General features: G+C 38.9%; 1 protein-coding gene across 1 annotated transcript in view; it reads right to left on the bottom strand.

The window, feature by feature from the left end:
- ZNF407 (zinc finger protein 407) overlaps nucleotides 1–25,512 on the bottom strand; it is a 454,103-nt gene that overhangs the window by 368,617 nt on the left and 59,974 nt on the right. The window lies entirely within an intron of this gene.

Genomic DNA, 25,512 nt, shown 5'->3' with positions numbered 1-25,512 from the left:
GAGGTAAGAATGGACCAAAGAGTGTGTCTGACATACAGTACTGCTCTTTACGCTGTATAGGCTGTGTATGCCCCAATTTGTAGCAATAACATATGCCATAGATAAATAACTGCATAAATCAACTACAAAAAGAATGCATAAGCCAACACAACACATTGTTCAGCCAAGAGAAAACACTGCTAGTATTAGCTAGAAAAGATCAAAACAATAAACTCAATACATGTATAATAATAAAACAAATTATAAATTAAAAATGTACATGATAAGTAGCTTAATTGTAGTTACACACAACTGTATTATTTCAAGCTGTTATAACCTAATGTAAGCAAGTTATTCAATGAGAAATACCTCCTCAATGTTACAGCAATGGCCATATTTATGGCGAACCCAACTGCCACACTTGGACTAATTCTGACCATTCAAGTTTTGGGGGAGAAAGCAAATGCAAGATCAAAGACCTCATTCTTCCACATAGACTAACCAACACAAGAGGAAATACAGGTGGAAAGTTAATACTTGACATGAATATGTAGGTCTTTAATATATGGATTCTTCAATGACAGGAAACATTTAGCAGGTTGAACAGGTTGAACCTCTGTAGTCTGGCACACTCTGGTTCGGCAACATCTGTAGTCTGGCATTTTAGTCTGCTGGATGTCCACTTATTATAGGTGTGGCCAAGTTTCTTGCAGTCCCACAAAGTTTATTTACAGTCACCAGTCCTGGCTTTCAGTGTTATATGCTGTTATTTAGCTCTAGTTTACCCCTAAATGTCTTCTAAGAGCCCAGTAATCAATAGAAGTGTTAGTAATGTTTCTAAACAATATTAACCTCCTGTAGATCAGCCAATTCTCTGGTTTGGCACACCGGTCTAGACCCAAGATGCCAGACTAGAGAGGTTCAACCTGTATCCAAATTGTATGCTGTAACTAGCAACAGTGATGTCAATGTGCTTGAATTGTATTAACTCAAAGGTTAATCAAAGTAATTGAGTCCTGTAATTAACTTTCAAGATATGTGGGCAGTAAGTATACAAATCAAAAATGCAACTAGGTGTAACAATAACATTAATCCAGCACTTTAACACATTTGAAAGATATCTTTTAAATCTAATTTTAATCAGTGAACATAAGGAACATGTAATTTTTTTTAAAGTGCACATTAATACCAACTATACAGATCATGTATTCAAAACTCAGTTCTAGCTGAGTCATGGCTAATGACAGGACTTCGAAATTTGGTAAGAATAGTACTCCTAGCGTCAGGAAAGTGCTTTCTGTAGTCTTTATATCAATTCATTTTGATTTCACTAAGGTTTCAGCTGTGTAAAATCATCAATTTCTATATCTTGTATGTTAACTGTTCTTGGCATACTATTAAAAATCCTGAATGAAGAAGTTACTCACCCTGTACAGTAACAGTGGTTCTTCAAGATGTGTCCTTGTGGGTGCCGATGTGATCGTTAAAAGGACACTTTCATGACCACCTGTTGCACTGAGGCTGTCACTAAGGGTTCAAAGGGAGGTCTTATTAAGGAGTTCAGGTCCAGGGTGGGATGAATAGACATGTATAGGGTCATGATTTGAGAGACCTGCTAAGAACTGTTTAGAGATGGGATGGGCAAACACCAAGGAGTCATTCACCAGCTCGTGGAAAACAGTGATGGCCAGCAGACGGACTCTTATGGAGCTAATTGGGAGTCCCATATCACTGAGGTCTATCAAGTATTCCAAGATGGTAGGTATTGGGGAAGTATGTGCTTGTAGATTTCATTGGCTGCAACATTCCTGAAACTTCTTCCATTTGTTTAATAGATGTACCTCATGGAAGGGCGGCAACTGCTGAAGAGGATCTATTTCACTCTCTGGGAGCAGGTAAGCTTGTCATTCTGGAACCATGGAGAAGCCAAGCAGTAAGCTTCAAGCTCTGAGGGTGATGTGTTTGTCCGTTGTGTTGAGTTAATGACTGAGGAGTAACAGGGAGTTGAATGGATTTGGTGATTGACAGTTAATGGAGGTACAGAAACCAAAGTTGTCTTGTCCAATATGGTGCTATCTGGATGACTTTTGCTCAGTCCTCTCAGACCACATAGATTACTCTGGGGATCAGGAGAATTGGAGGGAATGCATACGAAAGAGGAGCTGTCCACAGTATGGTGAACACATTCCCCTGTAGAGTGTTTGCCCTGTCCTCTTTGGGAGCAGAAGCGATGGCATTTGCAGCTGGTTTTCATGGCGAAGAGGTCTAGAATGGGAACCCACATTGCCAAAAAATGGATAAAATGACTGTCTGGATAAGTTCCCGTTCGTGGTGTTAGGAGAAATTTCTGCTCAGCTCATCTGCTCTAGTATTCTGTTGGCCTGGTATGTACATTGCAGTCGCTATAATGTTATTCTTGACGCACTAGTTCCAGAACTTGACTGCCTTGCACATAGTGAGCATGATCAGGCACCCCTATATACAGTGAGTGTTGTCCATGAGGACATGAATAGTATGGCCCTAGATCAGTGGCAAAAAAATGGAGACACGCATTGCAGACTGCTCGAAGTTCTAAGCTGTTGATGTGCAGTCTCGCCCCTTGTTGTCACCATCTGCCTTGCATTATGTGGTGTCCACAGGGGACTTCCCAACCTAAAAGTGAAGCGTCCATAGTGATTACCCACAAGGGATCTGAGCAATATGAGCACCATGGTGTGGCTGTATCTTGTTTGGTGAGGCTGTGACAATTGGGGATATACATGGATGCCAGTCAGGCTTGTAGGCATCTCATGTGGAATCTCACCAGGAACACCATGAAGATCATGGCTGTCATATGTCCTAGAGCCTGTAAACATATTCAAACAGTTGTCAGAAGGGACTACAGAATTGTTTGAATGATGTCACACAGTGTTTAGAAACAGTTCAGGAGACGAAACGTCCTGGCTATGGTAGAGTCTAGAAGCGCTCCGATTAATTCTGTTCTCTGGACAGGGTCCAGAGTAGACTTTTGTACATTTATTAAAAGACCCAGTTAGGTAAAAGTGTCTCAAATAAGTTCTGTCATGATCATTGTGTGATATCAGGAGAATCCTTTGATTAAGCAATTGTCGAGGTACGGGAATATGATGACTCCCTTTTTTCTGAGAAAGGCTATGACTGCCACCAGGGTCTTGAAGAAGATGTATGGTACAGTCAATAGTCCAAAAGGAAGGACTCAGTATTGATAATGATCCTTGCCTACCATAAACCGGAGGAACCTCCTGTGGGTCAGATGTATTGTTATATGAAAGTACGTGTCTTGAAGGTAGAGGGATGAGAACCAGTCCCCCTGTCCAGTGCTGGGATGATGGTTCCCAGAGTTACTATCCTGAATTTGTTGTTGCATACAAACTTGTTGAGCTTCCTGACATCTAATATTGACCTCCATCCCCCTGTCTTTTTCAACCTGAGGAAACAGTTGAAATAGAACCCTCTTCTGTAACATTCTGATGGAACTCGCTTTATGGCCCCTGGCTAAGCAGTTTTTGCACTTCTGCTTGTAGAAGGAGCTCCTGAGAGGGATCCCTGAAGAGGGATGGGGAATGGGGGGTAAGAGGTATAGACAGGAACTGGATGGTATAGTCAGGTCTTATCATCTCAAGGACCCATTGGTCTGTAGTGATGAGTGCTCATTGGTAGTAGAAGGGCCTCAAATCTCTGATGGAAGATGTGAATGGTGTGCACCGGATGAAGGAGGTGATGGCTCATACCCTCGACCAAAACCTCACATTTGCTGCTTGGGAGCACAGATTGAAATGTGGATGGCAGGGCATTCTGTGCCCTTCTTCTATTTGGCCTTTGCTTGGACCTGTTGTCAAACAGCCTCTGATGCTGCCTTGGATAGGACATATCTCTTGTCCTCTGGTATGGTGTATATCTCTTCCTCTTATTGCGAGGTGTGTACATTCTAAGGATGCAGAGGGTTGTACATGAATCTTTCACTGAATGGAGTACCTCACGCATTTTAGCCACGAATAGTTGAGCCCTGTCAAAGGGCAAATCCTCCATTTTAGTTTGCAGCTCCCTGGGGACACCAGATGACTGCAGCCCAGAAGCTCGGTACATAACAATCACTGTTGCTGTTGACGAGGCCACCTTGTCTGCTATATCCATCAACACTTGAAGTGCTGTTCGGGTAATGAACTGGCCCTATTTTATGATGGACTGCAGCTGTGACCTTTTTTGTTCTGGGAGGTCATTGAGCAACTCTTGAAGTTTGGTGTAACTGGAGTAGTCATGACTGGCAGGCGGACTGCATAGATGGAAATTTGAAACTAGAGTATGGCCAAGGAATAGACCTTTCTCCCAAAGATGTCTAGTCTTTTGTACTTCTTGTCCTGGGGAGTTGACTTATATTGTGATTGTCTAGATTGGTGAACAAAATCAATGACTAAGGAATTTGGATGCAGGTAAGAAAACAGAAAATCCATGTCCTTCATAGAGACAAAATATTTTCTGTTGGCTCTGTGGTTAGTGGGTGAAATAAACGCCAGCATTTGTCATATAACCTCCGAGGGCTTCATGATGGCCTCATTTATCGGTAATGCAATCTTGGAAGACGTGGGAGGTTGTAAAATTCTTAGTAGTTTCTGCTGGTTTTCCTGCACTTCTTGTGAGGGTATGTCTTGTGACTGCACTTATCCTTTTGAATAACTCCTCAAATTGTTTCATGTCAGCTGGTGGAGAAAAAGAGGAAAACACCGCTTCTTCTGAAGAGGACAAAGATTGCTGGAGAGGGGACTGTCTGTCAGAGTATGTGATCATCCTCTTCTGCTGGACTGGTCTGAGTTGTGGCTGGCAGGGGGAGGAGAGAGGGCTGAAGAGGTGGAGAGGATTGAACTATTTGTGGGGGAGATTTTGCTAGAGTGCACATCAAGGTAGGCACAGTTGAGTGGCAAGACCAGTGCTGTTGAGGTGGTCGAGAGTGATATTGGCCCCATGGTTCCCAGGATGGTCATTGGGGTTGATATTGTTGGGCGGATATGGCAATAGTTGGTTAAGCCAAGGCAGCTGAGAAGGACGGTATGAAGGTCTGTGGCTGTGACGAGTGCCATAAGTTCACTGAAGCTGTTCGTGAGGAATGCTGTGAGGAAAACTGACTGACCGTCCCATGCCAGGTCTAGTATCTGGAGATGATGACACAGGAAAGAACTAAATGTTTTCAGAAGAACGTCGGTGCAGGCTACGTCCTACCGGAATAAGGAGGAATCTTATCAGTCAGCAACGGTGAGAAGGCACCGACGATGGTGGTGTCCGGTGCCGAGGCTGCAGTTCACTCTGTTTAGACTTAGACGCCTGAGGTATGAACGTATGCTTAAGAGATATTGGGCACCAAGAATCTGGTAGTTGTAGTGCCGTGGTATCCTTCAGCATCAGCAAAGGTGGCATATTCGTGGGTGCTGACATTGTGCTCTTTTTTGGGGTTTCGCTTGGCACCTTTGGTTAGTGCTGTCTTTCATTTATGCATCGTGCTGGGTATTGACAGCACCAGCGAGTGTCCGGCACATGAAGTGGACAGCAGCGCAGGCAGGGAATGTACAGAAGAGGCCTGGCACTTACATGAATCCCTTATGGGCGACGAGTTATCCCTTTTCCTCAATATTACAGATTCCAAGGAGATTGTTGTGATAGAAAAGCAGCCGTGTTAGTCTTTAAAGTGCTACATAATTCTGTCTTTTTTGTTTCAGTTAGACCAGACTAACAAGATGGTTTATTAGGTGATGAGCTTTCGTGGGCCAGACCCACTTCCTCAGATCAATATGTGGAAGAAAATCAGCACTTTGGAAGAAAATTGGCACAACCATATATACCAAAGTGCTGATTTTCTTCCACATATTGATCTGAGGAAGTGGGTCTGGCCCACGAAAGCTCATCACCTAATAAACCATCTTCTTAGTCTTTAAAGAGCTGTATAGTTCTGTCTTTTGTTTCAAGGAGGTTGTTGTTTTGGCTTCTGGCAGTTGAAGATATTTCTGCCAGAGCAAATTTTGAGCCTCATCTCGCGGTCCTTCCTGGCCCTGGAAGTCATACTTTGGCAACATGGAGACTTCTGCACAATATGGCCTTTGCCTAGGCATGTTATACATGAGGCATGCCTGTCTCAGGGGAGCACTGAGTCTCTGCAGGAGTCACATTTTTTAAAGCCAGGGGAGCCTGGCATAATGCTGACTGGGGTTCAGAACATGAAGCAAGAACCAACAAAGGAAGAAAAACTGGGGAGTAATTTTTTTTTTAACCTATAATTAACTAACGCCACTAACTCTAAAACTAACTAAACTACAACAACTAACTAGGTACAGTAGAGTCCGTATTATCCAACCTCCGCTAATTCAACATTCCGCTTTATCCAACATAGCCAGATAAACCCTGGGGTGCCATGCGGCATGCAGCCTCCCCGGCTGAAGAGGCTCCAGCAGCAGCCCCTGAAAGCAAAACTAAAACGCTGCACTGCCCCCGGCCACCTGCCCTGGCCCATTTCTCCTTTCCCAGCTGCTGACGTCCCTTGAATTGCAGTGCACGGCAGGCAACTGAGAGTCCAGCCCATGGGTCGGAGACTCCTGCCGGCACTGCTCGGTCCCCATTCCTGCCTGGCCCCTTCCCTACCTGCAGCTTCCGGGCACGGGCTGGGAGAATGGCCCCGCTCGCTGCCCCGTCGCTCCGGGCGCTGCTGCTGCTGCTCCTGCTGGCGCCACTCGGTCCCCATTCCTGCCTGGCCCCTTCCCTCCCTTCAGCACCTGGAGCGACATGGCAGTGAGCAGGCTCATTCTCTCGGCCCGTGCCTGGGAGCTGCAGGAAGGGAAGGGGCCAGGCACGAATGGGGACCGAGTGGCTCTGGCAGGAGCAGGAGCAGGAGCAGCAGCAGCAGCACCCAGAGCGATGGGGCATTCTCCCGGCCCGCGCCCAGGGGCTGCAGGAAGGGAAGGGGCCAGGCCTCCCGAATCAACTAGATGTACAGGTAATTCTTTACTCCCTATTATCCGACATATTTGTTAATCCGACCACCTATCGATCCCGTTTAGGTTGGATAATCGGGACTCTACTGTATTGCTATCTTTTTCTCAGCTGAGGAGAGCACTGCTGGAAACTCCGTCTTCTGCTGAGGATGACAGAAAAGGAACAGAAGGACACTCACACCATACGTGCAGCTAACAGACAAAAACAGCACAAAGCAGCTGCTACGCATGCACGGCACAAAGTCACTATTGGCGTAAAAATCTCTGATCACTGGTGTGAGGATGTGCTGACACCGGAGAGCTGCACAATCCTAAGGAGAAATTTAGGATTGTCAACCATCCTGATTTTTTCGGGAATATGCTGGAATCAGGATTAATCTCCCAAAGGGCACTGATGCCAATCCAGGAAATTTTAAACCATTAGAAAACTAGAAGTGCCTTGCCCACCCTGCCACCACATTGCTCATGGAAGTGGCTGGCATGTTCCTACAGCCCCTACACAGTGGGGGAGAGTGTAATACAGGCAGTCCCCGGGTTACATACAAGATAGGGACTGTAGGTTTGTTCTTAAGTTGAATCTGTATGTAAGTCTGAACTGGCGTCCAGATTCAGCCGCTGCTGAAACTGACCGCCAGTTCTGACTTACATACAGAATCAACTTAAGAACCCCAGGCGTCCCCAAGTCAGCTGCTGCTGAAACTGATCAGCAGCTGATTCCAGGAAGCTGGGGCAGAGCAACTCTGCCTCGGGCTTCCTGTAGTCAGCGCTGGTCAGTTTCAGCAGAAGCTGACTTGGGGACGCCTGGGGCAGAGCAGCTGGGGTGCTGCTGGGTTGCTCCAGTAGCGCCACTCCTCGGTGCTACTGGACCAACCCAGCAGCACCCCAGCTGCTCTGCCCCAGGCGTCCTGATTCAGCCGCTGCTGAAACTGACCAGCAGCGGCTGAATCAGGACGCCTGGGGAAGAGCAGCTGGGGTGCTGCCAGGTTGGTCCAGTAGCGCCCAGAGCGGCGCTGCGGGACCAACCGGCAGTGCCCCAGCTGCTCTGCCACAGGCGTCTGGAGAAAAGCCTAGTCTGCTGGGGGGGGAGGGGGCGTACTAGCTGCACCCCCCCCCCACCCCAGCAGACCAGGAAGACACGGGCGGCGGACCAAGACGCACCGCGGTCCCGCCACCTGGGTCCTCCGCGGCTTTGCTCCCCATCTCCCTGGTCTGCCAGGGAGACGGGGAGCAAAGCCTCTGAGGACGCCAGCAGCAGGACAGCTGCGGGGCGTCTGGGCTGTCCCGCTGCCCGAGCCCCTCCGCGGCTTTGCAAAGCCTCAGGGAAGCTGGCAGCTGAGCAGCCCAGGCGCGGCTGGGCTGCTTCGCTGCCCGAGCCCCCCCGCAGCTTTGCTCCGCGTCTTCCTGGTCTGCAGACCAGGGAGACGCGGAGAAAGCTCCGGAGTACACGGGCGGCAGGATCGCGAGGTCCCGCAGTCCGTGTCCTCCGGGGGAGCCCCGTTTGTAACTGCGGATCCGACATAGGTCGGATCCGCGTAAGTCGGGGACTGCCTGTGTGTGGATCCATGTACTGGCCCCCTCCCCAAGCATTGATTCTGCAGCCCTTATTGGCTGAGAACATGGCCAGCCAATGGAATTGGCGGGCGATGGGCCTGTGGGCACGGGCAATGTGTGGAGCCACCTCGTCCCCCTGCCCATAGGACCATATGCTGGTCGCTTCCATGTGTAGTGTGGGGCCAGGGTAGGCAGGGAGCCTGTCTTATTCCCACTGTGCCACTGACTGGGAGCCACCCAATGTAAATGCTGCCTGGCTGGAGCCAGCACCAATCACTCCCTCCTTAACTCTGTAGCACTGGATATAAGCATAACAACTCTAACCCCTGGCCCCAGCCCTGAACCCCCTCTTAGCGTCAACATACCTCACCCTCTCCCACACCCCAACCCTCCTGCTAATGCCCTTGGCACCCATCTGAAGCCAATCTCTCTCCCAGAACCTGCACCCCAACCCCCTTTCACAGGCTCAGCCCAGAACCCCCACACACATTCCAAACCCCTCAGTCTTGGTCCAGAGCCTGCACCCCACCTTTTGCCTCATCCCAGTGAAAATGAGTGAGGGTGGGGGACAGAGAACTAAGGAAGGAAGCTGGATGAAATGAACAGCAGTGAGGGTTTGGAGAAGGGGTGGAATAGGGGCATGGCTTCAGGGTAGGGAAAGGGTTCTTTGGGTTTGTGACATTAGACAGTTGGCAACCCTAGGAATCTTCTATCCATACTATGGTCATAATCACCCCCATTTTAATGTGCAGCACAGAGAGCACCTCCAGATGGGGGACAGTCAGAATGGATCCTCCTTCTTCTGTTGCTGAGAATCAGGATAGCATTCATTCAGAGTCTCACAATGTCTAAATAGACTCGTGTAAATGTACAGGATTCCTGTACAATTCACAGCCATTATTATGGAGTAAGGAATAGGACTCCTACCTCACTGAGTGGAGACTGAAACCCAGATCTTCAACATGTCAAACCCAATTCTCAGCCACACGGCTGTACTGCCTATCAGAAACACTCTGACAAATCTAAGTATTCTGAGGGTATGTCTAGACTACAGGGTTTTTTCAAAAAAAGTGGCCTTTTTACAAAAAAACTTCCCCTGCGTCTAGACTGCCGCTGCATTCTTTCGAAATTATATTGAAAGAACACGGCGTTTTTTTCGACTGTGGTAAACCTCATTTTACAAGGAAGAACGCCTTTTTTCTAAAGTGCTCTTTTGAAAAAAGGCATTCTTGAATGCAGACAGGGCTTTTCAAAAGAGAGCATCCAGACTGCATGGGTGCTCTCTTTTGAAAAAGCGGCTCGCTTTTTCAAAAGAAGTGGTTGCAGTCTAAACACTCTCTTTCGAAAAAGGCTTGTAATTTAGACGTAGCCTGACATATTATCTGTAAATAATGAAAAACATCCTTCTCTAGAGACTGGTCCACAGAAGGTAAGGTACTCCTGCTGGCAGCTCTTGGGGTCAATTCTTTAGTTCAAGTGGTAGAGGTGCTAAAGGTTCAAAGCCTGCTAATAATAGTGAGTATTATACACCATGCAATAAAATGTGTGCTTTCTTTAAATAATCAAACAAAATCAAAACCTGTAAGAAATGATAAAAAATACATAAAAAAATTAAAGTCAAATATTCATAAGATAGACATGCCAGAAAAAAGTTACTTGAGTGAAGTTCTATGGGCGGTCAAACTATACAATCATAATACTTCCTTTTGGCCTTAAATAACTAAGTATCTGCTAAACCCTAATTCTGCCCATTTGTGTGTCTGCACTATGGTCTTCAGTTACAAGATCACATACTATTTTCCCCCGGAACTCTTGCCTCGTTCACTGCACAGGATGGACTGTGCTCTGGAAATGAATGAAGGTTGTGTATTGAAGGAGGCTGTTATTAGCAGGACTCTTGCAACATTTGTTGCTGAAAATGGAAGTTGTGTAGCACATGAAGAAGTTCATATTCTGTATTCATTACATGGCATCATCCACCCTATTAAGTGAATGAATATTTCCACTATACTCTCTGTTGGTTCCCTCAAGGATTAGTCCTTGTTCTGATCCTCTTCTCACTTTTGTACCCTCTCCTTGGTGAGCTCATCCACCCAACAGGTCAACATCTTTATGATGATAATCTTTAGTTCTGGTTCTTCTTTTCTATCTCCCACCATCAATGCTCACATTTATTCCTAGATGTACAGTCATCCTAAACTTAAATGAACTCCTAAGGCCAAAACTCCAGATCTTTATTTCCAAGCTCTTGCCACTTCCTCACCTCCATTCTCTGTCACTGTTGACCATCCTCCCTGTCATTTAAGTTAATTAATTGCAGATAATTTCCAGCCCCTCCCTCTGTATCAGAATGAGATTATTAGAACTTTATATTTTCTTAATTTTGGGGAGAAATGTACATGTATACATTTATATATCAACTGAATCTATTTGATTATATTCCTCTCTTCCCAGCCTGGATATATCATTTGTTTCTTTGCTTTCTGAATTCCTTGGGACCAAGATTAGGTGTCTGTGCTACACTTGGAAAAACTAGAATCCAATCCTTATTGAGGCCTCTGGACATTTCCTTAATTTTAATACTACTATTAACAACTAATTTTTAGGCACAAAATTATAAGGTGAGTTGAGAATTCTTGCTCCACCTTGAGATCCCCTGGTACATTTCAGGAGACACCACTTTTTGTATCTGCTTCTGTTCAGTGTTAAATAATGGAGCTGCCTTACATTGTATGTTGTAAGTTGCATAAAGTATCTCTTGAAGTAAGAACTAAAGACGAAATCCTATTAGACACTGAACCCATTGTCAGAGCACCTGGAAGCAGGATTTAACTTTTTGAGTCTATAAAATTTCCACAATAATGAAACTTCTTTTAGTTATAGGGAATCAATTAAGTATCTTTAAAATATAGATAATATACCAGACATAAGCTCGGCAAAAAGAAAAGTGTAGCTCAACAACACATTAATATTGACATGCAGTGAACAACTGCAAGTCAGATTTATAAAGGAAACAACATTTGGGGTCTAACTTTTGGGGTATCATAATTAAGTTTCTTCCCATTTAATTAAATCTTGATTTATAAATATATCAATCCACGAAACTATTAAGGAGGGAAATTAAAAACAAAGCAAAATAGGAACTGTTAGAAATGTATTGAGGGATAAAAATCTTTGTAAAAATGCTCGAATAAACCTTCATATAAAGCTCTGTACCTGTAAATAAAGAAAGCATCTGTCTGTCTTCCACAAACAATACAAGGATGTAGATGTTACAGAAATACAGTTGCATTTCACCTGGCAGTTTGAGGCAGTGTACTTGCACATGACAACACATTGATTTTACTTCTACCTCCATGCAGACATCTACGTAAAGAAATCCATTAGGCAGACAGTTCTCATCTCTATTGACTGACACAGTGACAATCGAATACTTTTCACCATCCAAACTGACTGACAGTTAGACACTTAAACAAGCCTTCAAGTTGCAATAATAGTATGAAACACTTTCAATTACCTGAATCAAACAAATCCATGATCCCACTAGTTGAATGTATTTTTCTGTCTGCTGCTATGCCTGGCTTGATTTACACTATTTTAAGGAATTTTTTCGAAAAGTCAGGGTTTCTGATTTTTACGCACACGCGCACACAGAGAAAAAGTAATGCGTAGTCATGTTTTCCTGTTTTCCTGATAATTTCTTTTTGGCCTAGCAAGTCCTTTGAAACTGCTATAGCTATTCTCAAAGCAGTCTGTATAGTTAGAATGGTGTTCTAAATAATGTTAAACATTAAATCTCAACACACCTTGAAAAGGTGCTTGTATATTCTTTCTGATATTGCAAATTAAAATGTTGTTGCCACTAGCAAAGTTTAATCTTTGGATCTAAACATGTACATAATTTGGATGTTCTTCTAGATTCAACTTGTAGCTATTTTTATGACCTAAGTAAATTCAAATATTAATGAGTGAAATCTTCTCCCATTAAAATCTGAATCTTCTAAAAATGAATAATTGTTTGATATACAAATATCAAATTGGAAAATTAGATTTTTCAGAAGCATAGTGATCACAAATGTATATGTTTACATTTTACAATTTCTAGAATGAATAACTAAGGTTGGAAGTATCATCTAATGTTCTGTAGACATCAATATGTGTTGCTGCAAGACATTCAGCATGATCAGACTGAAATATCTAAATGAACATGCTTATGAGTTAAACATATACACTGCATAACAGGCAAACAAGTAGGATCAGGGTGCGCTCTAATGTACTGTAATTGGGTTGACAGAAATAAAAGGAAAAGTCAGAGTCCATCAAGAATTGTTCAGTAAAAAACACACAAAAAGCAAAAGATTGTCTTTACAATTGAACAGATGCATCAAAAATGGTCAAAGCATTTTTAAAAGACATAATTTTACATTCTGAGAAAACAAGATGTGAAAATAAACCATGTTTTCATATATTTTTCTTATAAAATATGGCTTTTAAGCCACTGTATGTCTCAGGAGGTCGATACATCCACTAACTTTTTTCCCTTTACTCACTTGCCTGTTTTGTTTGGAACCTATGCAGGTAATAGATTATCTTTTCAAATGTCTGGTGCTGTTTTGCAGATTCAATGCAGGTTTTAAAAATATACAGCAAAGCAATTACTTATCCTATGTGCTTTTTTAAAATGTTTACTAAAAATCCTAAAATATCCAAAACTCAGTAAATAATACATATTCTCAATATAAATCTGCAATGTTTGTTATCATTCATTCAAGTTTGTTACTATCACAAAGGAAACATTTTAAACATTTCTTAAATGATGCCATAAAACTGGTCGTATGTATCTTTTCAATTAGCAGGGACAGAATACATTTTATCAGTTTGTCTAATGGATGAAAATTAAATAATTAGTGCAGATACAATTCTTTTAAGTTGTTAATGATCTTCTAAGAGTGCTTACAGATATTGTTACTAGTCAACACTATTTGAAGGCATCAATATAGAATTTACTGTGTGCATAACGTAAAATGACTCTCTGAGACAAGACTGGCTCTTACAGACTATACTGCAAATTGATTTTCTGAAAAGGAATGCAGCCTGTATTTAACCTAACAGTGTAACCTTGTTGTACAACATGAAAAGGGATCATGCATATTGATTTCTTTATTACAATTCCTCTTGTGATCAGTAAACATTCGTAAAACAGTAGCTCTCAGAGAAAATCTTTTCTTAGTTTTAACTTAGCATATACAGGAAGGTTTTAGTTTTGAATTCTGGAATTGCCTCTCTCTAAAAGGAGTTATTATGGTATAAAAAATTAAAAAAACTACTTTATCTGATTTATTTTCCCGATTTAAAAAAGTAATTCAAGCTCTGTCACTAAAATCACCATTTGTTCCTGGACCTTTGTATGTGTGTGTTGTTTTTATGTGGGTGGTGTTGTTTTCGGGGTTTTTTGAAGGAAAATTTTCTTGAGGGGAAGCTTATTATTTTAAAACTAAAAATTTACAAAGCACTATAAGAAAATATTCATTACCCTTTAAAAGTGATGGCTTTTTTAAAACAAGGACAAGAGAGCTACTCTTGCTATCTCAGAAATAAAGTAGGATAACTTGTATGTTATTCACACTGATGAACCTAGATCATAATAGCAATAGAACATGAATTTTATATTGCTTTCTTTTGAACACAATTAAACTTCAGAGCCTGTTAATGTGTAGTTTCTGGAATCGATGTAAGCAATTAAAAAATTTCAACCAAAATGTTTTGTGAGGCGTAATTACTATAAGGTCACTAGATATTATTTGGAGTCAGTTTAGTTTATCACATTACGACATGACAGGACGCGAGGCAAAAATTATAAATTCCTTCCCTAAATCTGTCCTTTTCTGATTTAGATGGATGAAGAATAATTAACTCTTAATTATTCAGATGACTTCAAGGCAGTTTTAAGATTCGGTAAAGAATGCAGTCATTTTAACCAAAGAAAGCAGTCTCCTATCATTTATCAAATCTTGCAACTTGACCAATGAAGAATAAAAAAAAAAAAAAAACTATGTTTACCAAGAGCTCTAACTGCTACCTTAGAGGTTGTTAAGCAACAAAATTTCCTTTAAATTCTACCATATGCAAATGATCAGATGCAATTTGCATTTTAAAGTATTTAACTCTACATATTTATTGGATTTTGAGGCCATGCTGATCATTGATTTATGTGCTTCTGGCAATCATATTTCCATATTTGTATGATTTTGATGACAGTAATAATTCAAATATGCAGAAAGTTGTTCTTTGAACAATATCTTTAATTACGTCCTCAAAGCATCATTGTTTTGCCTGGTGTCCTGACAAAAATGGTTTAAAATGAGAAATGGCATTATGATCCAAAACACGAAAAAGTACACTTGTCCTTTGCTGTCTTATCCCAAATGCACAGAAATGACTTTTCATGTTAACCAATCCTCAGCCCTAAACAGCCTGCAAAGCCCAGCAACCTTGCACGTAAATACTTTATTAATGCTGACACACTTTCACGACAAATTCAATCACAGTTCATAAGATTTCTGTTCAAAATGCAAAACCTGCCCCATTTACTTTGCCGCTAACTCAGAAAGTTTTGCTGCCACGTCTTTTTATTGGAGTTGTCATAAATTGTGTGCACTCTTATGAAAGCTATCAAGAACTGTAATCATTAAAAAAATCCACAAATGTTTTGCCTATTTATTCTCGAACACAGCTATCAAACATGTCTTCTGTCACCATTATCTGAATAGTTTGTTTCAGTATAAATTTTGGCACTATAACAATATCTATAAACTTTTTAAAATAATTGTTCACTCATGCACAAATATACAAGACTAATGCATTAAGCTTACACAATGTATTTCTGTTTTTAGTTAAGTATTCCTATTTATAACCATGTTCATTTAAACATCATGCAAAAGTCAATTATCATACTATCTTTTTTTCATGTAATTTTATATATATTTACCAGTTCATTGTTTTCATAATATTCCACCTAACACGTTTCTCCGCTGTTCTAATATTTGAAAGAAAGAAAAACTTCTTTTAAGTAATTTAAGAATTACAAAAACTCTTTCTTTAAAATACATGCAAAAAGAGTTCATGAAATAGGGTTAAAATGTGCCTAATAATGATCAGCGCTTTTGTCCTTTTTAATCTGTAAATCACAGAAACACCAAATTCTTATGAAATTAGAATGAACATATTCAGTCCCAAAATTAATTTAGCATTAAATTCCAGACGAGGGAAGGGGAAAGGAGAGATTTAAAAAAAAAAAAAAACCTTGAAAAAGAACCAAACCACACAGGCAGGTGACAATAATAAAGATAAAAGAAATGCAATAACTATGCTGGACTTTTGGAAAACAAAAAATTGTACAATCTTAAACATACATTTTTAGCCTGCCGATATAGAAAAAATTTATTATCTAGGAAAACTGAAAATATTTTATTTTTGGATACACAGTACAAATGTAGGGCACACTACAAAAGCCTGTATCATGTAGACCCAATGTCTGCCACATCTAATGTACCTGTTAAGATTCCCAGGTGTTTTTGTCTAAAATTCCCAGACAAAAGGAGAAAATTCAGGAGTATTTGCAATCTCTTATGTTTCTAATTAAAAATAAAAGTTCACTGAAATAGTTTATGTACAGAAAAGGGTTCATTTTATATACATCATCTTGTAAAGATCATTTAGTATTTTGTTATATATTATCATGTTAGCATGCTGAATTTGAACTCACCTAAGTAATCAAAATGTATTTCAAAGGCAGACACAATTGTACTGTGATTCTTGATTCACTAAAATGTAACTATCTTGTGTTACTCTAAGTAAGCATACAGTTAATGAAATACATGATATTTGCTGAACACTCTTTAAGTAAATAATTAGATAAAGACAAGTCAACAGTTTTCAGCAAATATCAGATTAAAAATGTTTACCTCTTTCCCAGACAGATATGATGAACTTACCATCGAAATTATGCAAATAAGTTTACCGTTAACTAGATGTGTTAGCAATAATACAAGCATACAAAACTTGCAAAGAATTCATTTTTACTTATAAATGTTCAGCATTTTACCTTTAATGTCTTCTAAAGATCATAAAGATAAATATATCCAATGCTAAAAATATTTACACTACAGAGGAGGCCTAGAATGTTGCTTGTATGTAAAGTTAGAACAGCATTTTCATTTCAAAGGGATGGGAGGGTCAGCAATTAATTTCATTGTCTTACTTTAACACTCCCTAGTGGCTAAGAGAGGAACAGCAATGAATACGATTCCAGTTGGCCTGCTTTATTGGCCACCCAAGTGAATTAATTGCAGCTTCAATACAGAATGGAAAACAGTTCAGGCAACACAGTTAAATGACAGCCCAGAAAGCTAGTTGGGATAAAGCATGAGGACCCAACAGCTTTGGTTATCATCCCAAGGATGAGCAAGCATTATTAGAACATATGCCATTGCAAAGATTATGGAGGTGACAGAGACCATACTTGGGTTTAATACATTACCCATAAAAGTGGCATCATGACCACGAGCCATTTTGGTCCATTAACAATCTGTGACTTTGGAAATTTCTACATATGAAAGCAGTTTAAGGATAGGTTTTCAGGCTCAGTTGCGAATTTCCTAGCTTTCCTAACTTTCACTTATTTAAGGCAAAACTTTAACATTAATTTCACACACTGTTTTTTGTTTAAATGTATTAAATAAACAAAAGTGAAGAACATAAAGAAGAGACATAACAATCCAAATAAAAATAAAACCAGAAAGGGGGGGAAAGTTTAATTCACAGAAAATAAGTAAAACACTTGCACAGCCCCTTAATATAGACAGCATATTACACAATAAAACAGTGAGCTTAATAATTCCATAAATTCTTTCTACTTAATTAGGTAAACAAATTCTGTAATGATTTATAAGAAATTTAAATAAGTGATTAGACAAGTTCAAATAAGTAGAAATACATTTTAAGTAAGTAATCTGTTTAATACTTAAACCTTTTACTAAGGCACAATTGTTGCCTTATTAATTTTTCTGCTCCCTTTCTATAGTTCATGAAGGTACTACAGGGACTCATTACTGTACATCCCTTGTCCTGTCTATAATTGCCTTCCAGGTACTATCTTCGCATGACTTAAATGTTCTAAGCATGGCCAGGTGCTCTCTAGGGCAGTTGAAATATCTCTGGTTTAGGGACCAAAGCATTCTGTCTGTGTGTCCCACTTCCAGGAACACCAGAGGTGACAGAAGTAATATTGTTTACCTTATTTTAAAAGTATGTTCCTTGATAAACTTACTGTATATACTCTCAAAGTGGGATCAAATGCATTTTTTTTGTCTAAAGATGAGCAACTCCTTTACTGAACCATGCAATAAAATAAAAATATAAAATGTTCAAATAGCTGATTGTTCTCCATGCATAATGCAGTATATTTGATGCTTGATATCAAAAGATAATAAAACATTCATCTATTTTCTAGAATCCTGACACAATTTTAAAACTGTAAATCTATTCTGTTAATAAATGATTCTTTGGACACTGTGACTAAGGACAATGTAACCAAATGGGTAAATGGTAAATATTTTAGTTACAGTTAAGGCCTCTCTTAATATATTTCAATGATAATGAATGAATTTCTAAATCGATACAATAAAATATAAAGAATTTATAAATAATTAATACATTTATCTTCATGGTAGAGCATAAAGTATTGTATGTAGTCTAGAGATTAAATGAAATTCCTGCATCAATCTGGCACATTTTTATCATTTGTGTAGCTCAGTACTACTGCTTATTAATAATAGATTAAGCAGTTGTAGCCAGCTATATAAACTGGCAGTTGATTGCAAAGGTACCTAAGATTGCAATAATACAGAATAAGAGTATTTTTATTTGTAAAATAACAAAAATCTCTATCTTAAATTTCTCTGTTCAGCTAGAAGCTGCTGTATAGAAAAAAAATCATATAACGATAAGAAATCTCATAGCAAAATACATTAGCAAAAATAGTAAGAGTAATTTGGAGCATTTCCTTCATATTCAGGGCACCAGTGAATTAAACATTAATTTATATAATAAATTCAAAATTATTTGGTCTGTTATATCCTTTTTCTAGATGTAAACCTGTTTGGAAAGACAATAGGGATACTACTACTTCAGTGTTTATTATTATTATTATTATTATTATTAACTACTTCATACTGTATAAAAGACTAATATACATTTTGAAAGAACTCCGTGTACTGCTAATGACTAGTTCTTCAGTAGCAAGCTGCTTCTCAAGTAGCTTAAAAAATTCCTCTATATCATGTTAGCTGTATGCAAATCAAGTTAAAAAAACCTGGGTAGAAATTTTGATTAATAAAATCCTACAAAATACAACATAAATGTAAATAAACTTTCATATACGTAAAGATTTCACTGCATGCTAAATACTGAAAAAGCTCACTTGAAAACAGCTGCTTCAATAAAAGCTAAAGCTGATTTGGCAAAGCCGAATTATAAATGGAAATAGAACCATTTATTACGACCAAAAACAGTAACAAAATAAGAAAAACGTTGAGACTTTGGAAGTAACCTCTTTATAAAACTAACACAGCCTTAAGATGACCCAGTTCACTTTGTATTCAGATATTATGAGCACTTCTTTAGTAAAGCAAAATTAGAAATGCTAGAAAATTAGGGCAGTAACAACAATATTTACATTAGAAAACATTGACTCACAGAAATAAAGTTTGTTTGTTTGTTTTAGAAAAATTGTGAATAATGCATGACTAAGCACATGAAATAAGAAAAATGTACAGGTCAATTCATTTATAGTAATTCAACCTTCATCTTCTGATTTACTTACTGTAAAAAATCTATTATAGCTGCAATTTGGTAGTGAACTGTAGCCATCTACTGGAATGAGCAGATAAAGCAAAATGTTTAAGACTATGTTCCTCCCCAGGAATTTAGCTTGCATTTTTCTAGTATATACCAGAAAAATGAAATGTTAAATGCAATTATTATCGTGAAAGGAGTTTCTCTCCATCAAAGTAGAATCAAAGTCAAACATATATTCATACATCTTATAGCACATATTTTTTTAATGCAGTATTTAATCTACTATTACAATTTATAGATTGTTTCCTATCACAAGATAATTTTATCCTTTGATTCGCTATTCTAATTTTTTCTGTGTTTACTTTTTCTAAAAATCAAATGGCAATCATATTAAGTGAATCATAAAATATTCTTTACTAGATGTGTTTTAAAACAAACCTTAATAGTAATTTTAGTAGTTAATTAATTAAGGGCTGCATACTGCGGTAAAATGAATCTATTCATAATATTTTCTTCAACAGCTAGGCTTTGATATATTTAAAGAATTAAAATTATGAAATAAATAAGCCAAAATATTGGGTCTGATTCTTCAATAATAAAGAAAACACAAAGTACTATCTTTCACTTTTGAAACATAGGAGTTGATGACACATTCAGAGTGTAGTGAATGGTTCTAATAGTGAACATACCTAACCATAAAAGTCCACCAGTCATGTTCTGTGATTCCCAAGTGATTAACTCTTTGCCTTGCTTTTTAGTTATGTATGACCATTTTCTCAGTCTTAAAAAGCATACGCCCAAATTCTGGAAAAGAAGCATATAAGCCCTACTCTGTTTATACAGAAATATCCTCCAATATCACAAAGCTAAAAGACAGAATTTTCAACACCAACACCATCCTGCAGGGGCTACATACAGTAAGGTTCTGGGGAGGAAAAATGGTAAGTCACAGACACATCCTGCTGCTTTTCTTCTTACACAGAAATTTGGTCATTTTACTCAAAACTGTGTGTAGACATACTACCAAAACACTGTCTTTGGCCCTTTAATCATGTTTGGGCAGGAAAAGGCATCACATAGGTTCCATAGTCCTATGCACAGAGAACATGTTCAAGTTCTCCAAATCCATACCTTACTAACACAGCAAAAACGTAGGGTTTACACTGCATTGGGACCTAAAGCAGATATGGAAGATTACTCAGGATTCATCTACACAAATCTATCCTGAACAAAATAAATCCATGAAAATGGAGTAACAGGTTTACTCCAAACACACCGATAGGACTGAAAATATGATAGGCTAACTCCTTTATGCTATTATTAAGTCATCTTTGAGATGTTCTATGGAACAGACTAAATTCTGCATATCAGGCAAGCGGACAATTCCACTGGCATGAAGGAATTTCCAGCTGATATACAGCAGACTCTAAACCACTTATTTGATGTCCCTCAGGAAATGGGAGTGTGGCTATAGTCCTCCCAAACACTGAAACCAGCAGATCCAAAGGAAGCCAGTATAGGTTAGAGCAAAAACTATGCCAGGGATCAGACTACCACATAATTAGCTGGGGGATTAAGAGACAGCAATAGCTTCTTTGTACCTATCCCTCAGCTGTGCCCAGCCTTTACTGAGTACATCTGAAATTATGATGTAGTATGTTTTGTAGTACATTTGAAAAATATATCTAAATGTTTTGTACATGGATTCCATTAATTAAGCCATATAACCTCATAATATCATCAACATTCAATAATTCCAAACCACAGAACATTCATAAGAACATAAAAATGGGCAAACTAGGTCAGACCAAAGGTCCATCTAGGCCGGTATCCTATCTTCTGACAGTGGCCGATGCCAGGTGCCCCCAGAGGGAATGAACAGAACAGGTTATCATCAAGTGATCCAAACTGTCACCCATCTCAACTCCCTAAATAAAACAAGTGGGAGCTAAACAATATCCAGTGTTTAAGAGGGACAGGAAAGAGGAGGGAAACATCTTGATATAATCACTCACAAACTAGATAAGAGACAAGCAACACAATTAGGTAATTGTTGTCTATTTTCAATATGACAAAAAAGATGTCTTAACATTCAATATTAGGGATGATTTTTTTAAATCTATTTAAGCATGATCTTAAAATAGAGGTGAATATTGAGGTGGGAAAAAGTTCTCACAATACAATTTTTTTCTATTTAAGACCAAAGAAAATGTTGAAAAACTTCGAAGGACGCTTTAAAAAAAAGCCACCAGGGGATGCCAAGGCTGAGGGGTGGCTACTGGGAACTAGGTGAATGGACAACATGATGGCAAACTAAATTTATGGTTGACAAATGCTAGGTAATGTACAATGAAAGAAAATTTGGACTACTTGTTCCTGTTGCCAGGTTCTAAATTAACAGTAACCACTCAAGAAAAGAACCTGGGCATGATTCCATCTACGTATTTATAGTTTCACCCTACTACTAGAGTGCTTCTGTGTAAACTGGCATAGCTCCCCTCACTTCAAGGAATTAAGAATTACATGCTGAGGACTCATCTAAAAAATATCACTGCAGAAATGAAAGAGTTTCAGAAATGGTTTAGGAAAATAATTCAAAAAAATAGAAAATCTATGAACAGATGTGAACTTTTTAGAGAAGAGGAAATTAATAAGAAGGAAAATGATAGAAGCATATACAAAATAATGAATGAGGTAGATAAAGTAAACCACTTGTCTTTTTTACCTAATCATAATATATGATCAACAGGACATTCAACAAAACTGAAAGGAAAAAAAATATAACTGATAAAAGTAAATATTTTTATTCTAATACACAAAGCACAATTCATCTATGACACTTATCACTAAGGAGATATCACTAAGGACAAGACTTTAGAAGAATTCTAAAAAAGTTTTAACTTTTATATGGGTAATGAAAACATCCACAAAATTAGACAATAATGAATAAATCAGAATGGATATTCACATTCACACTTCAAAACGTAAGAAAAAGTCACTTGATGACTCATTGGGTTAGAAGAAATTTCCCAGAAGGCACATATTTACCCATTAATGACCTTCTTGCAGCTTCTTCTGAAACAGCTATCATTGGCTACTGTTAGAAATAGTTTAAAAACCCCTCCGTGCCTCTTGGTCCAGTCATCTGAAGAAGTGGATTGTGCCCATGAAAGCTCAGGATACTATATATTTTTTGGTAGTCTCTAAAGTGCTACAGAACCACTCACTATTTCCGGTATTTTTTAATTACAGAGTTACACAGCTACCTCTCTGAGAGTATGTCTAGACTACATGCCTCTGTCGCCAGAGGCATGTAAATTAGACTACCCGACATAGTTAATGAAGCCAGGATTTAAATATCCCCGGCTTCATTAAAATAAAAATGGCCGCTGCGCTGTGCCAGTTCAGCTGATCGTCGGCACAGTGCAGCAGTCAAGATGCAGATCGATCGACAGGGAACGCCTTTGTCGACTGTTCCTGTAAACCTCGTTTCACGAGGCATAAGGGGACAAGTGTTCCCTGTTGACCGATCCGCATCTTGACTGCCGCACTATGCCGACCATCAGCTGAGCTGGCATAGCACGGTGGCCATTTTTATTTTAATGAAGCTGGGGATATTTAAATCCCAGCTTCATTGACTATGTCGGGCAGTCTAATTTACATGTCTCTGGGGACAGAGGCATGTAGTGTAGACATATCCTGAGACTGTTAGAAATAGTGTTACACTACATCAGCGGTTCTCAAACTTTTTGAGCTCTGGAGCCCTTTACATGCATAAAAATTTATGCAGAGCCACCAGCGGTCACTGATTGTATGTACTGTACTTATGCGGAGCTCCAGCGGTCCACTGATTGTATGTGTTGTACCTATCGATGTTTCCAGTTTATCAACCTCGCAGAGCCCCTGGAGATGTCTCGTGGAGACGAGAGCTCCGCGGAACACAGTTTGAGAAACATTGCACTACACAAACCAGTCTGATTCAGTCTGACAATTCCTATGTTCTTAAATTAGTTGACTAAAGCTCATCTGATGAAGTGGGTTTTGCCCACGAAAGCTAATGATATTACATCTATTTTTGTTAGTCTTTAATGTGCCACAGGACCACTCATTGTTTTTAGAGTTGCAGACTAACACGGCTACCCTTCTTAGACTTTTTGGCTACATCTAGACTGCAAGCCTCTTTCGAAAGAGTCTTTTTCGAACAATCTTTAGAAAAAGCCTCTTTCAAACAAAAGCATCTAGACTACAATCAGTACTTTTGAGAAAGCAAACTGCTTTTTCGAAAGAGAGCACCCAGGCAGTCTGGATGCTCTCTTTCAAAAAAAGCACAGTTTGCATCACATAGGGCCTTTTTTTGAAAGAGCACTTTCGAAAAAAGGCATTATTCTTTGTAAAATGAGGTTTTCCATGGTCAAAAAAACCTGCCGTGTTCTTTCGATTTACTTTCAAAAGAACGTGGCAGCAGTGTAGATGCAGGGGAAGTTTTTTTGAAAAAAGGCCACTTTTTTCAAAAAAAAAACTCCTGTAGTCTAGACACTCCCTTAGACAAAACAGAACAATTTGCTGATGTAATATCATGATTTCTTACTGTGAATGCTATTTATGACTTATATGAGCACAGAACTATAGCTGCTCCAGAAAAAATAAATATTCTTAAATACTTAAACACTAAACATAGCTTAAAATTAGCTATGATGGAAGTTAACATGTAGAAGAAACATCTATGTTAAATGACTATGCAAACCTTGGCACTGATTTAATGGTTTCTTAGTACTTCAGATATTAAGCTACTACACTGCATAGCCATTATTCATTTTTATATATCAAATCACTATCAGCAGTTTTTGTAAAAGACATCTCACTGAGATAACCAGCTATGGAATCAATAAATGATATGACAGTTCATCCAGTTTTTGTAACCTTATGTGAAAAGTACTACCCCTTCTTGTTAAGGGTCTATATTAAAAGATATGCTTGAAATATAAAAGGCTGCTGAACAAACAACATTGAATGTCAAACAATTGACCATTTCTCAAAAATATTCAAACTTGCTCAAGAGAATAGCTGTTTATAGACAGTAATAACATCTAAAATTGCCTTTGTCTTCCATTGACCATTATAAATATAGAGGGTCAAATCTTAGAGCCATTGAAGTCAATTGCCCCATGTCCTTCAGTGAAACTAGAACACAACCAAATTATTCCACATTTCTAGTGGTATTTTTCTCCTATGGTACTACCCTAAAGAGTAAAGTTTGAACAAGGCAAAGCTCTCTAAAAAAAATCAGTTGGAGGGAACGGATGGAGGGAACTCTTAGAACAAGACTGATCTCAGATGAGTTACATGGGATTAACACAGGAGTGAGATTTTAAACACACTCACAGCATTCGATCTGGTTGTCAAAAGGCAAAGATGGGACCAGGATTAATCTAAAAATTTTGCAAAAGTTCCTCCATAATATATTTGTTTAGGAATAGTGATCTATTCCACAGTATAGACTCTCAGAAATAATCTGGTCAACATGGCACTACCAAGTAGACCAACATGCTGATTATACTGAAATTATGCAATTCTTCTTGAACTGCAGTTCTAATCAAATCCCTATTTGTAGCTAGCTTTATAAGGCTCACCAAGCTAGAACAATATAATCCTCAGGGTATCTAGCTAGGTTTATCATATTCTAGTAACCTTTTACATAACTATTTGTATATATTTCTTGACAAAATATAACCCAACCCAACCTGATTTTCTACAATCTTCAACTATTGCCTTAAAACAATCTGTGTTTACTTGATTTTTCCCTAATTCTTTTCAATATCAGTTTTTTACATCTAATCATTCTCAACACACTGAGTTAACTACTTTTGTTTTCACTGATTATTTTCACTCCAGTGCTTAAAGGACTGATATAGAAAACAAGCATAAATTGATTCCAAACACTCTAATTATTAGTAATGAACACCTATCATATTCTATATGTAGAGAGGTGATTAGTTACAGTATGATAAAAATGTAAGACTATATAAATATAGGTACAAAAAAGTGCTGTGGCATGTGATACTTGTGTTTTCTTTAAAGTAGAGTTGATTTTCAGATTCTATTTTCATCACAGTGGAGGCTGAATTTCCATGTA

This window comes from Pelodiscus sinensis, chromosome 2 (assembly GCF_049634645.1).
Source record: "Pelodiscus sinensis isolate JC-2024 chromosome 2, ASM4963464v1, whole genome shotgun sequence".
Taxonomy (NCBI): domain Eukaryota; kingdom Metazoa; phylum Chordata; order Testudines; family Trionychidae; genus Pelodiscus; species Pelodiscus sinensis.
Note: the sequence above shows the minus strand (reverse complement) of the source record. Positions and strands in the feature narration are given on the sequence as shown.